We start from the raw sequence: 27,353 nt of genomic DNA on the forward strand, positions 1-27,353 counted from the left end.
AAGACCATTAAGTTGAACCATGCTGCACTACTCTGACTTCTTCCGAGATGACCGGAAACCAAATACGAGATAAGTCCAGACTAGGCTGGCTTATAGGATTGGTTAGTAGCGCCATTTTAAATCTAACCACGTGGTGGTTTAGCTCTATCGATTGGGCTCAACAGAGTAGGGTTTACCTGAAGACGGAGATAAAGTCCCATCTCTGAAACGTCGTTCAATTATGTTATTTTATTAGACGATGGAAAACATCAAAAAAAACTTTTTATTCGAATTTCTGTGTTTATTTATCCTGTATCGTACGCGTGCTACATGTTCCACACGCCATACTTCTTAATTTGATCACCCTCACGTTTGATAAACACAAATTTTGAATCTTCTCAACATAAAATTTTCCTTACCATATTATTACTTGCTTTCACTTATCAAGTCGAAATATTCTGCTTGGCACCCTACTCTCAGAATCTCCGAATATAACAGTAGGCCTATGCTCTTCCATATGAATGCCACAACAAATTCTACACTCATACGAAACAGCATGTAAATTTATTATAGTTTTGTAGCTCTCTGTAGACCTCTGAAACGTTGGTAAAATTCTACCAGAATATACAGCACAACATCTCAGAACTCACAAGACAGTCATCGCACGTTTTCCACACTTCTTGTGATCATTGGCAACGACAATCTTCAAACTGGTGCACGCACCTGTAGCTGCTCGTAAAAAGAATAAGAAGAAGAAGAAGAAAAGTCGAGTCGAGTCGAGTCGAAATCCGTTGCGACGTAAATCAGATACTGGATGTCGTATGACGAATATATCTGAGCCAGGTAGCACTCTGTCACTATCGAACACTACTCCACTTCCAAATAAAACGAAGAGGAAAGGCGAAAAAACACATCAAAAGTTTTAATCGACTTTTATCTTGAAAGTAAACTTTGAGTACTATAATTCAACTTCAAATAAAACTGATCATAAACTCGTTAAGAAAGAAGGAGGAGCAGATATGAACTTTTCTAATATTTGCAAGTCCTTCCAAGTAAATATGAGAGACGCAATATACAATAATAATTTAGTTTTCAAAGTCAAGAGGCAGAAACGCGTTATACCTACGACAATGTTGATGTGACCAAAGAAAACCTATAACCATGAAAAATTGTAAAAAGGAAAAGACGTAGCAAATTCTTTATTCACGATTTTATCAAATATTTCTTTTAGCCGTCAATTAAACCCGAGTAGATATCTTAATGTTGCTTCTCCCTTGATCTCGCTCTAACAACCACATCCGAATTCTTACAAACAACGACAGAAACATCATTAAATGTATCACTATTTCAGAGCACTTTAGTTTAAGAGAAACCCCGGAGAACACGAGTTTTCGCTTGTTCGGCCCTTATACGTTCCATATCTGTGAGTTATGAATAGTTAAATGTGGGTATACATGAAATCTGAAAAGCTAATTTACTGTCGGTATACTTACAAATTTGGAATTAATATATTTTTTATATTACAAATTACAAACGTTGGGACAGTGAGAAATTTTTAGGTAATATCTAACTTACAATTTCAGTTGAATATTCTATACATATTTTGTTATTTAAGAAAAGTAGCCTAGATTCCATAAATTATCGTTCCGTGTGATGTTTTGGAAAATCGCGAATAATCAGTGGACGTGGCCGATTTTAAAAAAACGAGAGTGGATATATGCAGGATTTTAAATGCTTGCATATTTAACTGGTTTTAATATGCATTTATTGCAGATAGAAATCTATTGTGGTAAAGATATACGGCAGTCTATATAATATATATATATATATATATATATATATACTTCCAATATTCGCCATGCCAATAACATTCAAAATAAAATAAGTAGATCTTAAAGAGTAACATAATTATAATATGCAAAATTTTCTACACAGAGTCGTTTTGGGAAAAAATTATAACAGAGAATGAGCAGATGGTGAAGCATAGGCCTACAGAATATTCATCTCAAAACCTGAAAATAAAACATCTTGTAGGACAGACTGACGCAGATGGAAAGCTAATGTTAAAATCAATCTTAAGGAAATGCTGTGAGGTCGTGGATTCCATTAATGTGGCTCGGGATAAGATCAAGGGATGGCTTTTCTGACCACAGTAGGTCTAACCAGATTTTGAGTTCCATAAAACGATGAATTTCCCGACAAAGTGTAAAACTACCATCTTTCAACGAAGACCTGCGTTGAGGACTTAATTATGGAAATGGAAACAACGTAAGGCATTTCCACCTGGAAGGAAACTCAACTCTGAATGGATTTAAGGCTCTGATAAGGAAAGTTAAGTCAGTGACTTGGCCAGTTCTATAGTAAACACCCGGTGGTCTTTTCTTATTATCGGATTGTGGACGGCTAACTCGATGAAATGCCAGGCGGGCAGGAGTCTCTCCTTGTAAGCCGAGTTTGACCTTCCCTTTCTTTGCACCTGAACAATACCCCGAGCTACGAGTCACCATTTGCGTCGTTTGCACAAGGAAGGGAAGCCCTTATTTCCAATGACTGCGTGTCTGCATGGCAGATATATTAAAGCATCAATTTCTGGTACAAAACATTGAAAGTAGCGGAGCGCTGAACACCTTACGTAAAGAGTATATGTAAACCCCAAGAGAAGATTGTAATTATCTAACTCTACGTAGGAGAATACGTGATGAGAAGCTGACAGTATCTTAACCAGTTAAAATAATCTTAGAACCCGAGGAATAAACGCCATTGAAAAAAGATTTTGGGAAACACGGAAGAAGATGGTTTAATCAACACTGGATTTAGAAAGAGTTCTGGTTGACCAGAGGAAGTGTGGAATAACGTTTAATAAAATTGTCCATGCGACATGCAACGAATACTTGTACGGAACATTCGAATAACGCTCCACGTATTCTGAACCCAAGCACTACAATATTGGGAGTAGTCAGCTTCACGCTCTGGTCGTTCTGCCTTCGGCTAGACAGACCCTCGGTAACGAATGGATACAGGCTGGATGGACCACAGAGCAGGTTTGCACACAGCGAGGTTAAAGAAAACAATTCCTGCCTCTATCGGGAATTAAACCCCGGTCATATGTCCCGCAGTTAACTGCTTTATAGAGTTATCCAGGCTCTCAAACGTACAAAGTGACTGAGAAACACGGAAGAAAACACAACTGTGTTTCCAGAATTTCATATTTAAATCTATATTATAGTCCTACACGTCGGAGTTGTAGAGGTTTTAGATTTGACTACATTTACCATTAATTATGTGCATGGTTGACTATTGAACCTCATTATAACATGCTTGCAATGCACACAAATGTTCTACTGTAAACACACGAATGTATCACAGTGAATATTGAAATTTCAGAGCTTTACGAACTAATGGTTCAACTCAAACACATGTTGCCACATGCTTCATATACACTCGCACCCTAGTTTTGAGCTACGCTGCCGACAGAGCGAAGAATTTGTATGTGTACTGCCCTTCTCTTCTGAACAGTAAATAAAGCGATTAAACATATGTGCTAATGTAATTAAAGCTCTAGATGGGAAAATGCAAAATGTGTGCACTGCAGACACAGAATATGGTGAACATGAAGACAAACTTAGGAGTACAACAGCAAAGTGTTGTCGCTTGAAAGAACTGGATCTAGTAACAATAATAAAATTGATTAAGTAACGAGATTAAAACGGATAAAGGAACAAGAAATTAGCGGTTTAAGTCATATCAGTAAATTAATAGAATAAGAAAAAGAACACGAATTTCATATTATGTGAACAACAGCAGATATTTCTCGAAAGCTAAGAAAAGTACATTTACGATTTAGTGCCAAAAATTTAGAAAACATTAATGCACGAAACTGAATATTTGAACACCGAGTCGATTTGTTCCTAACATCGTTAAAACCAAGAAGAACGATGTCGAAAACACCAAACACTTCTCCCGCAGTTTCAAGCAATTTTGAGCAGGACTAATTACTGAGTTCTGATCCACCCGTAACAACCAGTTGGTGTAATCACGTTTTACTTCAGCTGCTACTGTGCCTACCGATTCGCATGAAACAACTAGGAAGAGAACCCGACATGTGTTCAGACAATTAAACAGCAATTCCCTTTATCGGAAGCTGTACAATGGAGGGACACAGCAGGATAAACACCTGGACCTCAAGCGGATGGTTTCTATAGAAACAACACACTCTATACCGCTGATTCACACTTGGCGAAATTCCCTTAACCAAAAACACTGTTTAAACAGGTGTCGGCGTTAACAAAAAGATACTCTCTCCATGACAAAGTCCATCTTGTAAAGCTAGTGGTCAGTCAGTCAAGATAAACAGCAACTGTAGCGTATCCTGGGTCACAGGATTCCAGTCCACATCCCTACACCCGATTCTTTAAACTTCCACTTTAATATTATACTCGATCCACGCACCAATCCACGAAGTGATGTCGCTCGGTCTGAGTTTCTCGCCAATATGTTTTATTAATTTATCAAATGTCCATTCGTGCTACATGTCTCGCCATTCTCACCCTCCACAAAAAAATACACAAACGGGTCAACTATACTCTAACCAACTCTGGATTTTATACAGGCTGGGTGAGTCATTCTAGAAAAGAGCAGAATTCTAACTAAATTATTATTGAATAAAAATTTACTTGGATATTATCCATCGTCTAGTAATAAAACGTAAAAAAACGTAAAACGACGTTTCGGAGATGAGGCTCTATCTCCGTCTTCAGGTTCCTACTCAGTTGGGCCCACTAGATAGAGCTAATCCCTATCTCCGGACAAATTAAAAAGTAAAAGTCCCAGAATAAAAAGGCAAAACCACACCATCCATCCGTGGGACGTAAAAGAATAGTATGTAGAAATAAAATTCGTTAAACACGATAAAGCCAAAAAACAAAAAGTGGGAATTGTCTTTTTATTCTGGGACTTTTACTTTTTAATTTGTCCGGAGATAGGGATTAGCTCTATCTAGTGGGCCCAACTGAGTAGGAACCTGAAGACGGAGATAGAGCCTCATCTCCGAAACGTCGTTTTACGTTTTTTTACGTTTTATTACTAGACGATGGATAATATCCAAGTAAATTTTTATTCAATTGACTCTTCACCATCGTCAAGAAGTTTTAGATTTGATAAATTATTATTCCTTTTCTTGTCACTAAATTCTATGTCCCGTCTGTCTCGTATCTTCGATTTGATCATCGTAATCATATCTGGTAAAGAGTACAATTAATAAAGATAATTATCACGCAGTCTCGGCCTGTTGCTTCATCACTTTAGTCCAGATATTCTTCTCAAAACTTTGTTCTCAAACATTCTCAATCTATGTTCGTCCTTTATAGTTACAGGCCAAGTTTCACACCCATATAAAAAGCTTGTTTATAACGCCAGAGTCATTAAACACACCAACAGAAATCTTACACAACACATGGTTGATGGATCGTGCCCTTCTGTCATTAAGAAGCCGTGCTTTGCTTTGCTTTGCAAAAATATCAAAGACCCTTACGTCGGCACTGCTTACAACACCATTCATAACATGTACGATGAGACTAATGACGCACGAGAAATACGTTTCTCTCTCCTTTTGCAGCGTGATATGAGTAATGCATGAGTTTTTAATGGAGATACTAAATAGCTTCCCCTTCGGTTACAAATTGCTCTTTGGCACTGTCGGCCAGAAAAGGCACCATTTATGGATGCTATCTACGGATCTAGGGGAATTAAGATACGCCTCAAAATACTGTGTCTGCCTTGATGAGGTGCCCGAATTTATAACTTGTGTTGGGCAAGGCCGTGGTCTAGGCAACACGAAGTTTTCCTCCGGGGGCTTCCCAACAATTACTCCATTCACACACAGAAGAAGGCAATGGCAAACCACTTCTGGATCATCTGCCAAGAACGTATATGAACAGGTCCCAGTCCGAGAAAAGGATGGAAGGATCCTGTTCATATGGACCTGTCCTCTGACAGAACACTAAATAATAATAAGATGAGGTGGTCTAGCGGTTAGAACGCTGGCCTTGTAATCCTGGGGTCTCGGGTTCGATTCCCGGCGGTGCCCGAATTTATAACTTGTGTTGGGCAGGGCCGTGGTCTAGGCAGCACGGAGTTTTCCACCGGGGTCTTCCCCGGTTTCTCCGTGGCATCCTAACAATTACTCCATTCACACACAGAAGAAGGCAATGGCAAACCACTTCTGGATCATCTGCCAAGAACGTATATGAACAGGTCCCAGTCCGAGAAAAGGATGGAAGGATCCTGTTCATATGGACCTGTCGTCAGACAGAACACTAAAGAAAAAAAAAAGAAGAAAAAATCGAGAGTATGGATGATGATGATGATAATAATATTAAGATTATTCCAACATAGACACATTTTAGCATGGGAACTGGGCGACTTACGATCTTGTCCAATAACGTAATCAGTGGTGTAAAACCAACGGGTTATCTTACCACAGTGTTTTAAATAATTATTGAAAAGAGCATGTTTGAAAAAATCTGTCATATTCCAGCCCCCCCCCCCCCCCCCACAAATAAAGAATATGTAATCCATATATAAAGTAATACGCGAAGTAGTCTAAGTAGGTCTGGTACTGGAAAAATGATCCTTATTCTGTTCTACACATAAAATATTCCAGCTGGCATCATGGTCGAATTTAAGACTAGAACAGCAATTTTAACATTAAGCTCGGACAGAAATGAAATAAATATGTAAAACCACATAGTCACATGTAGTTGAAATTAAAACCACTGACGTTTTTTTTGTGCTTCAAAATGGTCTCATACGTGTATATGACAGTTCCCATGGGACTTACGACCCCGAACTGCCTAGCTCTCCGACAGACAGACAGACTGACTGACATCCATCCCACAAAGTAGGAATTACACAGCAGGGTTGCTGGTTCGTGTGAGAGAAATACTGCAGTCAGCCCTGTCTTGTAGCTTATGCAGATACTACTTTCAGCGGACATGATGTTCGTTAGACATGTCACGGAAAGAGCAGAATTACTTTTTGGGACAAACAGACGTACTTCTTGTTTTCCCCATACAATCTGCATCACCATCGTCACACTTCTTCGTTAAACTAAGTTTACAATGTTTCTGAGTATGAATTTTAAAGTCCGCAATGCAATATTGTTCTTTCCATCTTTAACTCAATCTTTATAACATGGCAGAGCTATTCTTCAGAGGTGATAATCGTTTACTTAAGACATTTCTCTCGCCTTTTATCGACCTCAAGGTTCATTCCCGTGTTCACAACAGCCCGCTGTTGAATCCTAACCCGAGCTAGTTGAATACAGTTGGCGCCCTCGAAAATACTTCCCTGAGATAAATGACATTAATCTCTCACGTAAGTTTAAGTTTCCCGTGTAATATCTTGCCTTCCGGTGTTCAAACAGAAATATGTTTGTAAGACTTGAGGTTCTCACAGCGGTGAGTATGAAGATTTCCGTCTTCTGGGTTGTTGCGCTGTGTAGTCTGGTCGATGTTAACCAACGTTTCATCGCCCTGATGACGGAGGCAGTATGACCTCTGAAACGTTGGTTAACATCGACCAGACTACACAGCGCAACAACCCAGAAGACGGAAATCTTCATATTTTTAATCGCCCTGATGACGGAGGCAGTATGACCTCTGAAACGTTGGTTAACATCGACCAGACTACACAGCGCAACAATCCAGAAGACGGAAATCTTCAGAAATATGTTTAATTCTGAACTGATCATTGTATGCCACATGTTCCGATAAACTTTGTCAACCACCCTCAAACCATATTCCCTTAAAGCGAGTTTCATATTCCCATACACATACAAAATTACAGGTAAAATTAAAGTTTTACATAACCAACTTTAATATTTCCTACGTTTCTCGGCAGGAAACGACGCGAAAAATAAAACACATCAATTATTACATCATGATCGGTTCAGCTAATTTAATTCAAATTTGTATTTAGTTTAAGTTTTATATAACTCTTACCACAAAACTTTGGTTACTTATTTATACTGCGGTAAAAACATGAGGCAACGATAAAGAAAGGACCGCTGAAAAATCGAAGGGCCACCAACAGTGACGTCACCAGTACTGTAGTTCCACCCTGCCATATTTATAGATGCGCAAACAGGCTGACATCAATAAAAGAACAGCGCGCTGGAAGTCACTGCTAATTGTAAATCATTCAAAATTAATGCTACGAACTAGGCCCGAACTGGATTTCAACTCCTGCTTCGTTGCATGGTTTCTCACTGCAGCAGCGGTAATATCGCTTTCCACGCAGTTCTATAAAATAATACAGAAGCGATGTTCTATGCAGGAAACGACAAATTCGAATACATGTTACTGGATTGAGGGAAATATATTATCATTTTAAGAGGAAATTTGTTATGCGAGTGTTTGCGTTTCCTCCTTTCAGCAATCCATACATAGTAAGCGACTCTAAACAATAAAAAAACCTTCTGCAACAGTGTTATTTTGGTAAAACACATTTAATAAACGCAATAAAGTACAGATGACGTCAGTCATTCTGTTCGCTTGCCTGTCCTCTAGTGTTGCTCTCTGGCTTGTTCAGTCTGTTTCTAATGTATTAATGCATTAGTCGAGTAATTAGTTATTTGATTAGAGACACAGAAGTTGGAGTTAGACTCTAAACTTTCAATGTTCTGTAAGGTTTGCACAGAGAACAAGCCACAGACAACTCTGACGGACACTGCGCTGTGTAGAACATGTCGGAGACAGTAATTAGGTCAGCGATGGACACAGGCACATAACAAACACTGATAAGGGCATGGGAGTTGTTCAGCTTGGACACTTCACTGCACATGGTTAAGATACGATAGGGTATCAAACGCCCAGGAAATTAATTAAATGTGGCCCACAGGGTATTAAAATGTTGACAATACAGCATTTATGGATACTTCGTTTTGTCAAACATAAAAAAATAAATTAGCACTACTTCACAGAGTTTCGTTTTGGATCTTTAGACCCCTTATTGTTCAGATGATAAAGATATTAAACGTCTTTATGGAACTCCAAGTTCCGTTTATTAGCTAGTCTGAGACAGGTGAATTACGTCCATAACGTAAAACACCGTATTTTTGTAAAACATTTTACTATAATCCCTACTTTTGTAACTAGGTCTCACACGTCTTCTCCCTACAACGATTTGCGACTACAGAATTGTATACTTTCCTCATTTCGACAAATTTCATTTCGGTCCTTCTTAATTTGATAAACCTATAAATTTATAAAATCTCACTACATTTTCTTATCTGTTGTTACTTCATGTCTCTTAGGTTGAAATGCCTTCATCAAAATCTAATTCTCAAATGTCAACTGCGCACCACTACTGCAACGTTTATGTGATTTATCTCTAAACATAAAAACATTCAGCTTTACCCCGCCACACTCAAATAGACGACGTGTCGTTAAAAAAAGACGAAACAAAACCAACGAAACATTATGGTTCTAAGTCAAATTGAAAACCATTCATAATTTAAGAAGGTTCGTTAACAAAACATTTCGTATGAACGAGATATATCGGCGTCCCGGTTACTAACAACGCACTTGTTTCAGCCTGAAACACCTAATGACCGCCTCGCTTACTCTCTGCAATCCATCCTTCGGTCAGACAAATCGATAGCACCTTGTGCCATGTACATTATAAAATGAAACCCGCTACTGCAGACTCCAAAAGGAGTCCCGTAATTACGTAAGTGCCAAGGAAATGTCTTCGATCACCTGTACCGGTGATCCGTATCATAGTTTATTTAGCAACGCTTTATTTACTGTCAATATAAAGAACACGTTTCAACATTACAAAATCAAAGTAGGATCTCTGGTTCTCTAAGCGGCGAGTATGACGATGGTTGTCTTCTGGGCTGTAGCGCCGTGAAATCTGGTAGAAGTTAACCAATATTTAGGAAGTGCTTGCTGCCTCCATCTTCAGGGCAATGAGTAAGCCGCGCGCGAGGAATTGGTTTAAAATACAGGAACCAGTCAAAGCAATGGGGAATAAAGTGAGGTTATGGAGGGGGGTACTAGAAGGGAGAGGAAGGACATGCTAGAGCGATAGGGTAAAGGAGGGGACAAATTTATGTTTTTGTAATTATATGTACAGTAAGTACATAGATCGTGCTGAAAATTATTTATTCTTCCTGCAGAATGATCGGCCGAGCGAAGCTCAGATTCTTCAAGGACGTGATTATGAAGCATCTTAAGTTTCACTACAACAAAACACCTCATACTGCATGGGCCTATTATAAATACATATTCCTAGACGTGCTAGTAATAACGATATTTCTGGACCCTCACTTGTAACGTACAATGTGAGACAGGATATCGGTTCTCTGAATAGCCACTGCTCAGTTACCGGTCCGTGAATCAGAAAAAAGGTTGGAAACCGCTAGCCTTATAGTCACCACACAAAGCATCAAGATACGACTTCAGTTAGACCGACGAGGATTCATTCAGAATCTCAATAGTCTCGTCTCCAGACAATCTGAGCCCTTCGTCCAATTCGTCTCCTCCTTCCTTCCTCACATTCAATCTGCCAAGTATATGATGTACGACCACAACGAACATACATTTTTTGATACACATAAGAGTCTAACCCACACAATACACGCTACTAAAATATGCAATAAAAGAGACGAAAAAGTTGAAACGACAATAAATTCTCGTCATTAATTCTCTACTTACTGTAATGTATCGTCGCACAGTTTAATCTCTGTATTATTCTCCTGATTTCGTTATCACGTTCTTCCTAAACTTTTACCACGTGCGAGTATGCCAAAATAAAGATCAACACTGCACGGCACACGAGATAATGCGATATATATTTGACTGCACGTTCCTTATTATGTACATACGACGTATGCATTCTGATATTCATACTTCGCTATGGTTTTCATGTAATGTTGGTAATATTCCCATAAAACTAATAGGTATAACTACAAATTTTGCGTACATTTTACACTTCACCTATTATAATCCTACAACAGCCTGAGTTACTCAACTGTGTTACGAATTTTTATTTTCTATCATTCCAGTAATTTATCATCTTGTATTCCGATTTCTCGACTGACGATAACAGACTAAAATACTGGCTAATTGACTGTCAATGTTAATGTCAATGTAACTCAACTCTATCGACCAGCCAATCAGCGAGGAGCTGATGGGGATACAGGAAACATCCCCCTAAATGACGGCAACCTGCGGGGACCTGAATCAGATTTTACTGAACGTAATTTAATTAGCAGCAGCTCGCAAGGGAAGACGAAACACGTGACTCGAATACCGGCATTGTACTCTGTTTAGCCTACCCGCTGAACACGTGAGCACGGTAAGTTGCCTGACTTAACAGACGCTCACTCCAAACGTTTTAGGGTTAAGGAATGCCTGTAATATTACACCATCCATTTTAAGTAGGCCGATATAAAATGGTCACGTCTAAAAGGTGGGGCCTATTAAAAGACATCGCTCTTTAAAAGCGTCGTCGCATTTATACATTTATCGGGACTCCAGGATAATTCAACACAAGTGGAGACAGTTCGGATTAATGTAGGTCTACCTTCCCGTGACCTAAGCAATCAAGTAAACATATACAGGCTGAAACAAAAGGTTAGGACAAAACTGAAGGAGCGTATAGAGGGACTCAGAGAGAATAACTTTCGAATAGGAATCCATGTCCTCCGAAGTTATCCCGAGTCAGTCGAGGCCATTGAAGGTACGGGTGCACCAGTCACTATCGACTCACAAACACAATGTAAACAGCCCAGGGGCCACTGTAGAATCTGACGTGATGCGTGTGACTCAAAATTAAGCTTGTAGGAGAATAGCAAAGTACGATTATTTCAGCGGTATGTTATCAGACTTGCCTGCCTTCAATGGCCTCGACTGACTCAGGATAACTTCGGAGGACATGGATTCCAATTCGAAAGTTGTTCTCTCTGAGTCCCCCTATACGCTCCTTCAGTTTAGCCCTAACCTTTTGAATCAGCCTGTATATCAAAGTATTGTCCAATAGCAACTCTCTATAACGAGTGTCTCAAAAATGATCTCTGAAAATGAGAGATGACACATTTAGGATTGTTTAAGAACTGTCATGATAGAACATGGGGAAAACTAGACTACGAGACACTTCGTATCGATTATGTTTTCTGGTAGGTCACGGTGAAGCACTGAAGATGGAGGCAGCAGTATGAGTGATGCAGATTTCGGTTTTCTTGTGTTCAAAATTGCACACGGTAGAAATCACAGGGAAAGACAGAACGGTGTCTAGTGCTTTTTGCATACACGAATGTTGTTTACACTATACACAATATTAGACGCACAGACTTCACTAATCTGCTCCGCCCGCCAAGGGGTCGCTGTCACAGCAGACATTCAGAACACGTCGCGTCATCGTCCCTTGCGGCAAAGTCCCACATAGTTTGCATCTTGGCTTTACCACAAGGAACAAGTACGAACAGCGTGTGGCTAGATCTCCTGTTCACATGCCACCATGTGCTCACAGAAATTGTAACCAGACAAAGACATTGCGGCATGAGTATTTACAGCTACAGTTGCCATACGACCTCACTTGTCTTACATCACCTGAGTAATTTTCAGCGTCTCCGTAAAAAACATATTCGCATGACTGAGCGAATATGATAAATAAGGCGAAAAGGAGACGACCTAAAAATATGTACTAATATTTCAATTAAAGAACTAACTTCATGGAACGGGATCATTTTGAGATGCCGACGTTTGCGGAGTCAGAACGTCCACACGCGGCCCAACATCCGAGAAGACATTAATCCTCGATTCGACATTCATAATCATTCAACTTTTCACGCCACATAGCAAATGCAATAGAAAACGCATCGTTCAGTGTTCTAAGTGTCAGCCAATAACGATCTTCTGGGTTATGTACAACCCTAAAGATGGATGCGACACGTTCTTCCCAAACGTTCGTAACCACACACAATACTACATGACGTCACAACCCGAATACCATAGTCGTTATCTACACCGCAATGAGAACCTCAAATCTCAGATAATCCACAGCTACGTTTTAAGTAAACTCCAAAAATTTGTATGGGGCGAAATTATAGGCTAATGGCGTTACTATCACTGCTTTATATTCAAAAAGTGTAAAATGTCGAGCATCTGAACAGACAAGTTCTACGAAGTACTTTCGATTGCTGCACCAGTATAAAATCTCCCCATCTGTGTACATACGACTAGAAGAAAGTGTAAAAGTGACTTGTTTGCGATACAGTGTGTTTAAGATTCTTTGTCTCTTAAAATTTGAAGACAAATATAAGACCTATAAAGTTCTATCTTATTTTATATGAGTGTAAATCTTGGCCTCTCATATTAAGTGAATAACAAAGAGTGAAAGTTAAAACAGAGTGCTGAGGAAAATATATGAACCTAGGAATGATGGAGTGACAGGAGGATGCACGGGGGAGACGTATAAACGCGTTCAGTTTTTGTTGAAAAGCCTGAAGGAGAGAAATAACTTGGAAGACCTAATCCCAGATGGGGCGATAATATTGAAGTGCATCTTAAGTAACAGTTGAATAATGGAAACTGAACTGCTACAATATATGGCAAAGTATCGTGCTGCTGAAAACACTGTAATGAAATTTATAATTCCGTAAAAGGCGAAAGATTTCTTAACCAGAGCGACCTCCAACCATGAAGTTAGTTTTGCAGAGAATTAATTTGCAAAGGACTTAAACCAGTTCAATTAATTCATACTTTGCACATATCACGCCGCCTACCTGCTTTCTAATAATCGTCTTTACTATTCAAGTTCTAACGGAAAGAAGTTTTCAATATTCTGCGCCTCATTTCATACTGATTTTGGTCCAGTCCAGCTGGTTCATATTTACGGAAATAGTAATGGTTTTGTTTTAATATCAGAAGTAACAGGTGTTTCCAGACCTACAGGTTTAATCAAGAGTTGTCGTGGTTACCATTACACAGTCAACTGTCATGTCAAGGAACTAAGAGCTTGTAACAATTACAAGCTGATAATTATTAACATCCTACACTGCGGGGTTTGTAGTATAATGGTACAAAGGTTCAATTTCTGGAGGATATAACCCAGCAATTCGCGAAACCTATGTCCGCTCTGAGAACCTTCGATACAGTACTCTTACCTCAACTGTCAACATTAAAGACACTGGGTCCCTTAATATGATGCCACGGGTGCAAAGTATGAAATTGAAATTAAATTTCAAGCAGTTTAAATTCTGGAAATGCATATTACTATTCAGCTCAGAATCATCTTTCGAGTGTGCTACTTAAAACTGAAAATTAAAATAATTAATTTTCCAACCCCATGGACGAAAGTTCTTCAGAACCTTATAGTTGCTTAGATGGAAAATAAATTAACCGTTTATAGAACCTGAAGGTCCATTAACGTGTTCAGAAAATCATGCCACGGAAAACTATCCTGAAACAACGGAAATCAGTGTACAGTCTCATGCAATATTTCTTTAATATCCGTTCTAATTATGTCCTAATATATACATCTTCTTTTTCTCAAGCGTCATTCCCCTTTCAGGATTTCTAGTATTTAATGTACAGTGTTTATCTTTGTCTACATGCCTGCCCCGCCAATCGAAGCGTTCTTAATTCAAAGACTAATAATATTAGACACAATGAAAATAATGTAGATCTTTGTGAAGTTTCATTCGCCATATCATTAGGCCTACACCCTGTCTCCTGGGTGACCAATTCCATAGTTCGCCAACCTAAAATCTATATTAATGTTCTATCAATGAACTATGAATATTATTTTGTCGGCCTCATTCATTGACTGACATTATCTTTCGACATCATGTAGTCTGAGCTACTAACGGCGTAGTTAAGTAGATCAATCTTGATGATTTCAATAACAGTGATGGACAAATAATTACCCGGTATACATGATGAAAACATGTTTTATGGTTCACTTAGTTTTACAAAAAGTATCTAATCTCAACATGAAAGACAAGCGCTTGTATTTTGTGGCGATGTTCCAAAAGAAATTCCCAGTGGGACTCTACACAAAGAATGGAGCGAGGGGACGACACTACTACACAGTAAACGTCACAGCGACGCTGTATTCCACGGTTAAAAAACTTCGTGTTTTGTCAGAGGCATAACAACTTGAAGCACAAAAATAGAGTCGTTCTCTTCTACACCGACAGATGGCTACTTTCTGGTTAAATAGCATTTCAACATTTACTTAATTGCACAACATTCCCGCCGGACAGAAGTAACATCATTGCATATAACACTGCGAAAAATGTCTAATAAACGTTAAGGATGACTGATTCTAGGCTTATTTAATTGTTGCAGCCTAATTTATATTTTGTAAATATGTCATCATTTTCTGTTGGAAGCGTGGAAAATCATGAAAATCAATAACAGAAATTGACGAATAAAGCGATTTAAGAACTATACCATTTTACTGGCGAGTGTGTGTGGTTGGCACGGAAACTGATTTAATCCTGCAAATCCTACGTCTAATTATGAAAACCAAAACGTTTTGTATTTGCTGTCTCCTGCCATGAGTATTGTGGTATTTGTACAACGTAGGCTACACACACAGAAATTCTCTGTGTGTACCGGATTGGTCGGATGATGGAACCTATGGTCACTTGGAATCATCTCAATCAGATCCCCATTTGAAAATGACTCCACATTTATACTAACATGGCAATGGATTAGCTTTTTACTACAACAAACGATCTAATTTATTGGACCTTAGCTACTTAAACAACTTTTGAGAATATAATCAGGAAGTAATTAACATTGAGCAAAGAGGATGCTGGCATCTGTAACTTTAAGCAATCCGGCAAACATCATCAAGATAATTGATATGTCAGATTTAACAACAAATCGGTAAATAATTACAAGGGGCTTGGAACAATTTGGAAATCCTCTGTACGTCATTTCGTAAAAGTTTAGGGTAGTTGCCCATTACAAGAGGGAGAATTTCCCACACACAGTGAATTTCAGCGTATTCTCTGCAATCCACAGAAATACTCAAACTGATGTAAATGGTAAACCTCAACCAATTCAACCACCAAATGGCTCAATGAGGGCAGAAGTAGAAACAGTTGGCAGTTTTACTTAAATCAGTTTCTTAAATTATAATTTTGAAGTCAATACTACAATCATAAACGTACAAATAACTTTACAAACAAATAAGTAATGAAACGTAGAGATGAGGAGCGAAAGAAGGTAAAATAGACATTTCACTTGGCAAACGCTACAAGACCACGTGGTGTCACAATCCAGCATATCACAATCGACATTTCCACTGCCATGAGAACCTCAAATATCGTACAGCAAGGATAAAACAAACTATCACAGAGAGTATTTTATGTTTCTCTGTGACTATTAATTAATCAAGCCATTACAAATAATTTACAAAAAAATGTATGTGCAGTTACGCACCTGCAAAGTAACCTGGTCGCCATTCTAATATGCAATTTACGTGCAAGAAGACTTGTCACATCTGAATCGTCAGTCACATTTTCAAAAGGACGTGGAACAAATGCGGCTTATCACAAACAAGAAACGATACTAGTACAACCTCTACTGCTTGAACACGCATTGTTGGTCTCATTAAACAAAACAAAACCTCCATATTAAAACAGGATATACTTGCACGTATCTGCCTGTTGACATGGTTGCAAACCGCAGTTCGTCTATGTTTTGCCAAGCACAGCTACTAACTAACAACACGATAAGAAAAACGAAGTTAGTAGCGACGTAAAGAGAAATTAGTGTAGATTCTAAACTTGCATGACAAATGGCGAAAAACGTTCAGTACTTGTCCACAGAACGGGAAAAAATATTACGCAGTCGCTACTGTTCACAGTCTGGTACACAGGAAGTAACACCCAAAACAGTAAACTGCGTTAAAGTAATTTACATTCTGCAGTGAATCACGAAAAGAAATAGAAACAAAGAAACAACAGTACTATATAATAATATATAATAATATATTTGGTTTAGACTATATACAGAGATCTGTGGCCGCCTAACACCAGGTTTTCACGGCCACAGTCCTTACATACGTAGCACTATTAGCACTACTGCTTACTACAACTATTCACTAATGCTACTCTACGTGACTATTCCTTAATCCCTAATACTATTTACATAACTCTTTCTTATTGTTCTCGTGCCTTCTACCCCAGTGGCACAACAGTACTAACAAACGAAGGTCCACTTGGAGTGTATTTAAAATTACTGTATTCAGATCAAACTTAAACTTGTTTGTGAAAAGGGACAATCGATTCGTAACAAATAGGTAAAGTGTCTAAGGACGACGAAGACAGACAATGTATGTCAAGAGGGTGGAGTGGAGGGACGAAGCATGAGAATCAGTCAATGTCATGGGGCAAGCCTAATGGAACGAAGGCGTCTGTAGAATTTCACGACACGGTTCAGCATCTCCATTCACTTCGCACGGGAACATACGGACGATCTCAAGGGCTTTAGTTCTGCGTATCTGTATTATTAAAGTGACACAGCGAAGTTCTCTCTACATATGTCGCCAATTCATCGAGACACAAAAAATGCAAAGCAAGAATATTAACCATAAATACCGCAACATTCGAATTTCTGACCAGACTGAAAATAAATTAAACCTGTATCATAATAAAATTGCTTAAGGAGTCGAGGTAAGATAATAAGAACTTCCAGAGATGACGTAACGGAAAAATGGGGGAAAAAATACACTGAAGAGATTCGTAATTTCTACCCAGCACCTCAGAAATTAAACAAGAAAGGCTGACACTGGAGGACCAGGTACCACATTCAGAAATAAGAATCTGTAGTTTATGATTTTAGACCGAAAATCGCAGAGAAATAGGATTTCCGACTGCCCGAGATGATAGAATAATATTAAAACATATCTTAAGAGAACAGATTCAAGTGGCTCGGTGAGGAGACCAACAATTTAATTTTCAAGACACGGGGATTCACTACAGATTTCACAAGAACAGAAAATACCACAAAAGAAAGACAGGAAGTTGGTTTATACCATAATGCGTCTTTAATAAACATGAGCACTCAAAGCTTCCTCCTTCTGCCCGCAACCAGAAGTTTATTATTTTATATTATTTATTTATAAAATTAATACGTTAAGACATTTTAATCAAAACCCTGGAGGGAAGAGATCAATTGGGGGACCTTGCCTTAGGTCGGATGATAATATTAAAATGGATATGAATTATATTTACCTCAAGATAAGGTTCAGTTGAAGGATTATACGAACACTGTAAAAAGAAAGTCTGAGTTCCATAAATTGTGATCATTTCTTGAGCTGCTTCTCGAGAAGGTAGATATAAAACACGCCAGTATTACAACAGCTCACAGTGTCCTTTCCTATTCCATTTCAGAAGTAGAACGTTATTATTCTCCCATAACCGTAGCATCAGAAATTCGTTGCGATCACAAGATGTGCCAAATGCTGTATTCTGCTGCTGGTTTTGAAAACCGAACTGTGAAGGATGTGTGAGAGAGACAGACAAAGTGGAAGTACGAAATTTGAATTGTTATGGTGGAATTAGTTTGTCAGCTGCAGGTGCTGCTCCGTTGAAACGGAATAGTCTCCCTCCCCCTTTCAAGCCCTTACGGCAATCACCAGGAAGCCGACAGACAAGGAGAAGAGAATCATTCTCTGCCCCCGGTACTGTGGACTCCACCCTGTAGGAATAATGTAGACTGAACCAGATGTGATCTTCCCTTCAACCCCTTTAACAATCTAGCAAAGCTCGAAAAATAAGAGAAATTCTGTAGCGCAGACGTACAGCGTACGAATGAGTTATTCGTATTATAGTAACAGATTCAACAAAAGTGATATAACGCCTCCTTAACAGACTGCCTGCTCCATGCATATAGAAGCCTGAAAAGAAGTTAATTAACTGCATACTTAGAGAACGCGGAAATACGTAGTACTCAGAGAAACATTGTACTTGCAATGCACAATTCAGGATAGTGCATAAGGGAAAATGTAAAAATTTATATAGTTACAGAAGTGAAATATGAATTACTGGACATGAAACCAGGGCTACGGAGTCAGAGTCGGTAAAAATGTACCGACTCCGACTCAGAACTCGACATTAAATCTTAAGAACAATTTTTATACCGTGTGAGTCGCCGGCGGCCTCACGCTTAGGGAGATTCAACGACGCGTTGAGCCACATGGAGTGGTTATTATGCTTTGTAACTTTGGCTCCGGTACCTTAAGAATACAAACTCTCTAAAAATCAACCGATTTATGCAATAACCATTAGACGTATATTTAAATATAGATTATAAGTCTAATAAGTAGGTTGATCATTCACGTGATGGTGACGAAATCTCTTATGATGACATTTACCATTTTAGTCAGAGTCTGAGTCTGAGTCAGAGATTTTAGTACTGACTACACAGCCTTGGACACCACAATATAAGTACCGGGGTCTTCCGAGTACAGGTCTTTAAAATTTTCAAGGTATTTCGAAAGTCATTTTTTAGAATCCCATTTTCCTGCCGATCTGTAGGGATCTGAGTGCCAATACATATGTCCGTTTGAGGACACGCACAGGTCACCATCATGTCATTGTAACGAAAATGTCAGTCCGTGTTTTTTTGGAATAGAGACTTTTAAAATTCTCAAGGTCATTACAAGGTCATATTTTCAAACGCATTTTTCTACCGATCTGTAGGAATGTGAGTGACAATACTCATGTCACTTTGAGGTATGAGTCAATGTCATGTGAAGGTCACGACAATATCAATCCGAGGGTTTGCCGAATAGAGGCGTTTTAAATTTTCAACGTATTTCGAAAGTCGATTTTTCAAAGGCATATTTCTGGCGATCTGTAGGAATCTGAGTCACAATACTCATGTTAGTATGAGGTCAAGGACAGATCATCGTCATGTCTTTGTCATGACAATATAAGGCAAGGGGTTTTTCGAAGGGAGGCCTTTAAAATATTCAAGCTATTTCGAAAGTAGTTTTTTCAAACGCATATTTCTGCCGATCTGTAGGAACTTGAACGACAATAATTATGACAGTTTCAGGTCATGGATAGGTCAACGTCACCTCACGATCATAAGAAGATAAGTCCAAGATTTTGTGGAATATAGGCCTTTAAATTTTCTAAGCTAAATTCAAGAACAATTTTTCTCAGGCTTATATCTACCTAACTTTATTACACTGAGTTTATATAATCATGTTAGTTTAGAGCCACTTATAGATAAGCTTCATTCATAAGTCAGGGCGATTACATTATAAAAGATGGGGCTACTTGAGGAGGATAGGTCCGGTTAGTTTAGGTTTGGGTTGGGTTAGGTTAGGTTAGGTTGGGTTTGAGTGGGATGTGTTAGGTTATGTTTTGGTCCCTTACGTTGCGTTGTGTGGTTAGGTTTGAATCGTTTTAGCTTTTGTTATTACAGGATAGGTATGTTGTGGTCACTTATCCGTCAATGTGACCTGGTCATGTGTCCGGGTACCTAATGGCTTCCATATTCGGTGGATTAACCGACAGGTCGATTGTAGTAACTGATTAATAAATAAGGTATTGCCCTCACCGCCCTGGAAGCAAAAAATATCACATGGAATAACTGATTCTTTTCGTTCTTTTCCTCAGTCTCGCGAGGCAGATTATTGGCATAGACCACAGTCGTTCCTTCCACACCCATTACAATTACGTATTTCAAAGAACCCTGACAGTCAACGTTGAAGAGGCATCGTTAAATAAACCAGGCGACTTTAGGCCAGTTAATTTTCCTTGACTTATAGTAATGCATAATAAAAACTCTTCACAGTGTTCCCCAAAGGAAATCTGTGAACAGAGCAGGTACATTATGATTCACAGTCCATAGCCTCGAGGTGCCACTGAATGTGCCGAAAAATAACAACAAATTTTATGATGGCACAAAATATTCACCAGAATTAAAGTAGCGAATTTATCAGACTAATTCAGCTAAAGCTAGGAAGATGGGAGCACGTGTGTCTAGTTCAATTTTTCGTAACGATGTGATGCAGTGAGCTCTTCTTAAGCAGGTACGAGTCACTTAGTTAGTAAAAAGATCGCCCATTTTTCAATGAAAATAATTTAAAACCAAAAGTTTTTCAATACCTCGCATTTAAATTATACTTCTTAGTTTCAAGACCTCGTTTCATTCATTAATAAGAGATGGGTATCCACCTGTCGTTAGATTAGGTCTACGTTCTGTTGAAGAAGCGTATTTTCAGCAGTAATGAAACCTTGTTTCACTTAATAACTTCACAGGGTACACTCAGAGTCATAACCGCTTCCCTAAAAGTGGCACTGCTCACTTATCATAGACAAAATTTCAAAATGTAAATAAGATCATAACACAATTTGCATAAAAACAACTTTGCAATTTGCACCTCTCCATCCGGAATTCATATTTTCGACGATAAAAAACAATGTTTACGTGTTTCACAACTGAAGAAATGAGATCGTTAGCAACCATCACGATGAAATTAAGTAGGAGAATAGAAATACACTGCGGGAAAAGTCAGTTAGCTGCAGCAAACGTTACAATATTTAAATGGCGTGTTCCTATTTGGAGTTTTAAATAGACTGATGACAATGTTTGATCCCTCCGACATTTAATGACTCTTCTCACATCAAAAACCGGATGACTGTGAACTATGAACACAAAAGGATACGAAAGGAAACGGCAATAAACTGTAATAAGTTTTGGAAGATCAGAAAACAGAGGAATACTTAAGTTCTGATACATAGTACCCTCTCCGAGAATTGAAATTGGGGAATATGGATACGATGCAGAACTATTACAGACAAAGCCATGGCGTTTAGACTATTGTTACTGTTGCTAATCTATAATAAATATATTACTTTGGCATTTATTTCAAAATCGAAGATTGTACGATTAAATTTATTATCTGAAAATTTAGTGAAACAGCATTTCAGGTGAAGTAAAGTAATTTTCACAAGACCAATAATAAAATTACAAATATATACTTAGTTGATTATACACAAGGACAGTTTCAATTAAACCGTGTAAATAATTTATAAATTTAAACAAACAGTTGGACCACCTCTCCACGATGCATTCATTCATTCATTTACCACACTCCTCGTAAAGAACAAGTTACAAAATAGTATGTTTCGTTAAGTATGTTTGTGAACCGCTCTGTATCATTATTCAAAACTTCGTCATGTTTATTCAACAGCAGTTAACGCATACAAATGGCCTTACAACAAAACTTATTACGTTTTCAAACGTTCAATTGAATAATCCAAAGGCGGCGATAAATAAATTAGTAGTACATTTCACAACAGTTCTATTAATCATTTACCTACCTGAAGCACGGATGTGATTCACATGCATTTGTATTCTGTCATGCGTTTACACACAAAACTAAGCCATTTATCAGATAAAATTATATTTTCATCTGCCATCCATCAGATGATAACGTCATAAACCGATCTGAATGGTTGTACTGCTGCTAGGTTACAAATTCATTACTGATCCTGATTACTAGGGTATATTATCTTGACAGTGTATTATTTGACAGTAATACATTCGGCTGTTTCCACTAGCGTGATTTCTAGACCCGAAGTTTTATATGGGAGAGACTGAAACAAGAATGGTAGATTGCACTTCAAGAGCGTACATATATTTCTCATAATAACTCGTCTTCTGAAGACTTTGCACCCTGTAGCCTGATAGACAATGACAAAAGGGCAGTAAGCTCCTATGAAACGTCGGTCGTAGGTTGATGAACGTTAAAGCAAGCAATCTACACATAACCTAAAAACGTCAGCTCCTTATTAGTCTGCACAACGCAGTTATAAGAATTGTTTTGGATTCAACCTTTATAAAAGACTCAAGACTATGACACTTGGAGGTAATGACCGCGATGAAGCGTCGATACTCCAACCTGAATATGGAGGCAGTATGTTCCTCCACACCATTAGTGCATCACAATCTAGCAACATAGATTACTGATATAACGACACAAAAAATTGCGAGGAGATTAAAAATAACTTAGCATAAAACATGCTTTTAAAGAATAATTTGCAACTCGTTTCTTTTATGGTTTCACTCAGACATAACACGGACATGCATGCATGTTCAATCCCGCCTTCTGCTCGAGTTATCATCAAATCGGTTTATATTTAAATCATCTCGTACTGCATTAAGTTGCATGATCCAAACATGCGTGCCGGAGTTCAGCAAGAGGGATTATCTGGAACCAGGTGCTGTGCCCAAGAGACGCTAATAAAGAGTACAGGGTGCAATAGACGATATAATTCATTACGTTATATTCCCCACGTTTTTGCTATTGTGGAGGGAGGATTTGAAGCACTCAGGCTTGCAGAATTATCTTTTATATTGTTATAAACACACGTAAATGCAGGTAGGGTGCTTTATTTGCCATGGATTACGATTCACACTAGCGTACTATCCATGCGTGTTGGAGTTCCAACAAAGACCTTTGTTACCATGACAACACGGTGGGCAACGAAACTTATGTCTAGAGCACGACTTCGCGGTACAGTGATTAACATTCCTGCTTCGTATTCGGAAAGCCTAGTTTTTATCTAGGCCAAGAAAATGGCTATCTTGACTAAGACTTTCCTCAGGCCCTCCATGTAAATACCTGGTTAGTACCTTAAATCACACCATGACCGCTTCATTCCACATCATTTCCAATTCATTAAAAATTGTAAGACTTGAGGTTCTCACAGCGGTGAGTATGAAGATTTCCGTCTTCTGGGTTGTTGCGCTGTGTAGTCGCCCTGATGACGGACGCAGTATGACCTCTGAAACGTTGGTTAACATCGACCAGACTACACAGCGCAACAACCCAGAAGACGGAAATCTTCATTAAAAATTAATCATCAAAACTTAGAATGGCAGTCCGTTTACACAACAATTTTGTATTGCAATCCACTGTATGTTTCGACTTTAAATGGTCGTCTTCAGATGATTATCTTTAAGTTTCTGTAGTTTAAAGTAACTAACAACTACTAAATTAGAAATCAATAATTCCACTGTGGATTATTTTATTAACATTATAAATATCCAACCGGCCAAGAAATTCCCTGCCGTCATGGAACCCTACAATTTATATTCAAAATCACCGAACCCTGTTTTGAAAGAATTGAATCCAGTCCACACATTCACATTATATTAAAGCCTATATTATTATTTATTATTTTCTTATTTGTTCCCGCAATTGCTGTATGATATGCTTCCCTCAGGTTTCTCGACAAGAATTCTGGACGGGTCGATACACTTATTAGCCGTCTTAACAAATACCAGTTTGAAAATATTATTTTTCCTCGTCTTCATATTTAAACATATTCTCTATTTCCATGCGCTGTTAAATAAGTGGAACACACATATTAAATAATTAATAATGAGAAACATAAATTGTATAATCGACTTCAACATCAGTTAATAAAAGAACGTGGTGCACAGAGTTACAAATAACCTTATAAAAAAATAAAGCAATAAACAATCAACAAGCACATGATGGATGTTGTGCTTCACGTACCCTATCTCACGACATGTGGTGATATCATCAGATATTGTCGTACATTTAATATCTTAATTAACCCCAGTCGAGTGGCACCAAAAGAACTGCTAAGAAATTAACGACGCAATATCTTACTTTCTTAAACAGAATCGTCTCAGATAAGATTCACACGCAAACTTAAGCTTCAGTGCCTTTATCATTTACGATGGTAGCTTAATTCTTAACTTATACGTAACACACTTTATTTACTGTAGGAATAATAGACTTCATCTGCAGATCTAGTAAATTGTAAGCGTTCCATTAAGATGCGGGCAGACTGTTTCAAGGTCCATTTATTCATAAACGCTGAGCATATTAAATTTTAATTCGTGCGTGTTTAATACTTAAACGGTAATGTCTTATTTTAAGCTACGATGTTAACTTTTTAAAATAGAAGAAATGTAGTCAGAAAAACGTGTGTAAAACGTACATTTCAAATCAGTAGAACAAAATACAAAAACAAGGACTTAGCCAATCGAAAATACGCGCATAACCAAAAAACAATTGTAACGACAGTAAGAAATCGAAAATACATTCATGATATTATTAAGGACTAATTAATTTCTGGAAATACTATAAGCTCTACCATTAACTCAAGCTTTACAACGTAACATAATGTAATCGGTGAATATATGTTCAATGGACAGCAGTAGACCTAATTCCGTAGTATATTATCTTTTGAAACACATTTTTTATTCACGCATTAACAAAAAATCCTCTGCATTTATGGAATTTTGAGGTTCAAAACTTTCTTTACAAAAGCCCACTTTTGGACCTTGCTCTAATTTAGTTAAATCTACTCCACTCCTTCAAACCCTAATCCTCTAAATATTTCAATATTATAAATCATCTATATCTAGGTCTCCCAAGTAGTCTTTTCCAGAGACGTTCTGCGGCTAAAATTATGATAAATTAAAATAAATTTCTAACATATGCATGCATGCATGCTACATGTTCCGCTCATCTGATTTCTCTTGATTTAGTTTTACTCAGAATATCATGAGGAAAGTCTAATTATTGTGCGCCACTATGCTTAGTAAATGTACTTCTACACAGAATAAATTCTGGAGAGACAGGCCTACGTTTTTCATTTCTCACACATCACCTGTTTAATCCTGAGTTTGAATTTCGATACTGAATATTTTCGTGTATTTGTATTCGTATGAAGTTCCTTCAGAAAGAAGGAACGCAGGTAAGAATAAAGAAATATCACAGCGCCAACGACTTCCTTTGCTGAAGCGACTGAAAGTGCACTTGAGGAGGAGGCTTCGAGTTTGAAAGAAAACTTTTATTTCTCTCTTTCTCGTGCCTCGTCGTTCAATAAACTGTTCAAACTGCTCGTATATCCAACTTGAAGCACGTTTAAATTTCCAGTTATATCTCTCACATTCTAAAGAAATGTTTCGTGATAAAGGGAGTAATTCTAACAATAAAATGTAATGTTTTTCTTTGTGATTCCTGCCTCTTAGTTAATTTCCAACATTACTTCACAAAACAAAACTTACATCAACATTTTCTCATCTAAGAACAGGTAAAAACATTACTGTGTTTTCCGAGGAACGGCAAACTTTCTGTCTGGAACCGCACAGTAAATAAAAAGTTGACAAAATATGGTTCGTTATGGGTTACTGAATTATAAATCCGCTGTGTGAGCGGTTATTTACTCAGAGGGTGACCATATATGTCTCACGTTTAACAGTCCAATAGCTTAAAATTTACTAAGCACGATTAGCTAAATAAACCCTGAAGACATTGCTCAGAAATTTTGCTACACAAGCAGAATACTATTCATTTCTGGTTTATTTAACGACGCTGTATCTGAAGACGGAGTCGAATGATGGGATGATAAATGAATAAAGAACTGGAAACAAGGCGGAAGGAAGCGGTAGTCGGCTCATTTAAGATACAATCTCAGCGGGTGCCTGAAGAAAAACCAGCCCCCTCCTGGCTCATCCCTTACCCGCTTTATAGCGTTAAACAGTGATATCTGGTACAGAGAGAACAAGATGTGTGAGGGTCACGTAGGGACCTCCCAATTAACACACGCAATAGACCCTTAGGCCTACATGTCTATAAAACCAGCACATCTATAGACACCCTTAGCTTTTAGAGATAAGTATCAAAATGAGCTGTACCGCGGCGGTGGTGGTGGTGGGAGAGGGGGAGTGAGGGGCAATAATTGGAGTCAGTGTTTGCTTCTTATCTTCCTTCAACCATCTCACTTGCGATGGCTAACACACCCTTTCCGAAGTAGAAAAGCTACCCTCCTCGGATTTAGTGCACAGCGCTCGCCCTGTTGTCAGATCTCCGGAAATTACATCACGAAGGAAACGGAAGGACGTATAATAGCCCTCTGTAACTGCTCCTGGATTACAATAAAAGCCGCACTCCACCCTTTACTCCTTCACGCGTTAAGTAAGTATGAGAGAAGCCCACAGCCGTGGTAATTCCCTTTCGATTAGGTTCACGCCATGACTGAGGATAACTGACAGTCGGCCATGTCCCGGCGTGATGGCTATAGAAAAGGTGGCGAGGAGCTTCAAACTCCTTGAATGAGAAAAAAGTGTAATCTCGATTAGAAAACGCTTTCGGATTTGACTGTGGCCATAAAATGTAGAATGCACTGTAAAAAATTTGAAATCTCGTACTGAATATTTGTGGTGTTTTACAGAAACGTAAAACGAAGCAGTTTTAAAAAGAGCGTGGAGGTAAACATTAAGAATTAAACCCATGTACGAAAATGTTCATTGTAGTCAAACGTAACTGACACAGCGACACGTGTCAAG

At 38.3% G+C, this 27,353-nt stretch overlaps 1 protein-coding gene across 4 annotated transcripts in view; it reads right to left on the reverse strand.

Annotated features, from left to right (window-relative positions):
* side-II (sidestep II transmembrane protein) overlaps positions 1-27,353 on the reverse strand; it is a 547,262-nt gene that overhangs the window by 165,775 nt on the left and 354,134 nt on the right. The gene's annotated exons all lie outside the window — the stretch shown is intronic.

Source organism: Zootermopsis nevadensis, unplaced genomic scaffold, assembly GCF_977971745.1.
Source record: "Zootermopsis nevadensis isolate Lab colony 2312 unplaced genomic scaffold, Znev_1.0 Znev_ptg000021l, whole genome shotgun sequence".
Lineage (NCBI taxonomy): Eukaryota > Metazoa > Arthropoda > Insecta > Blattodea > Termopsidae > Zootermopsis > Zootermopsis nevadensis.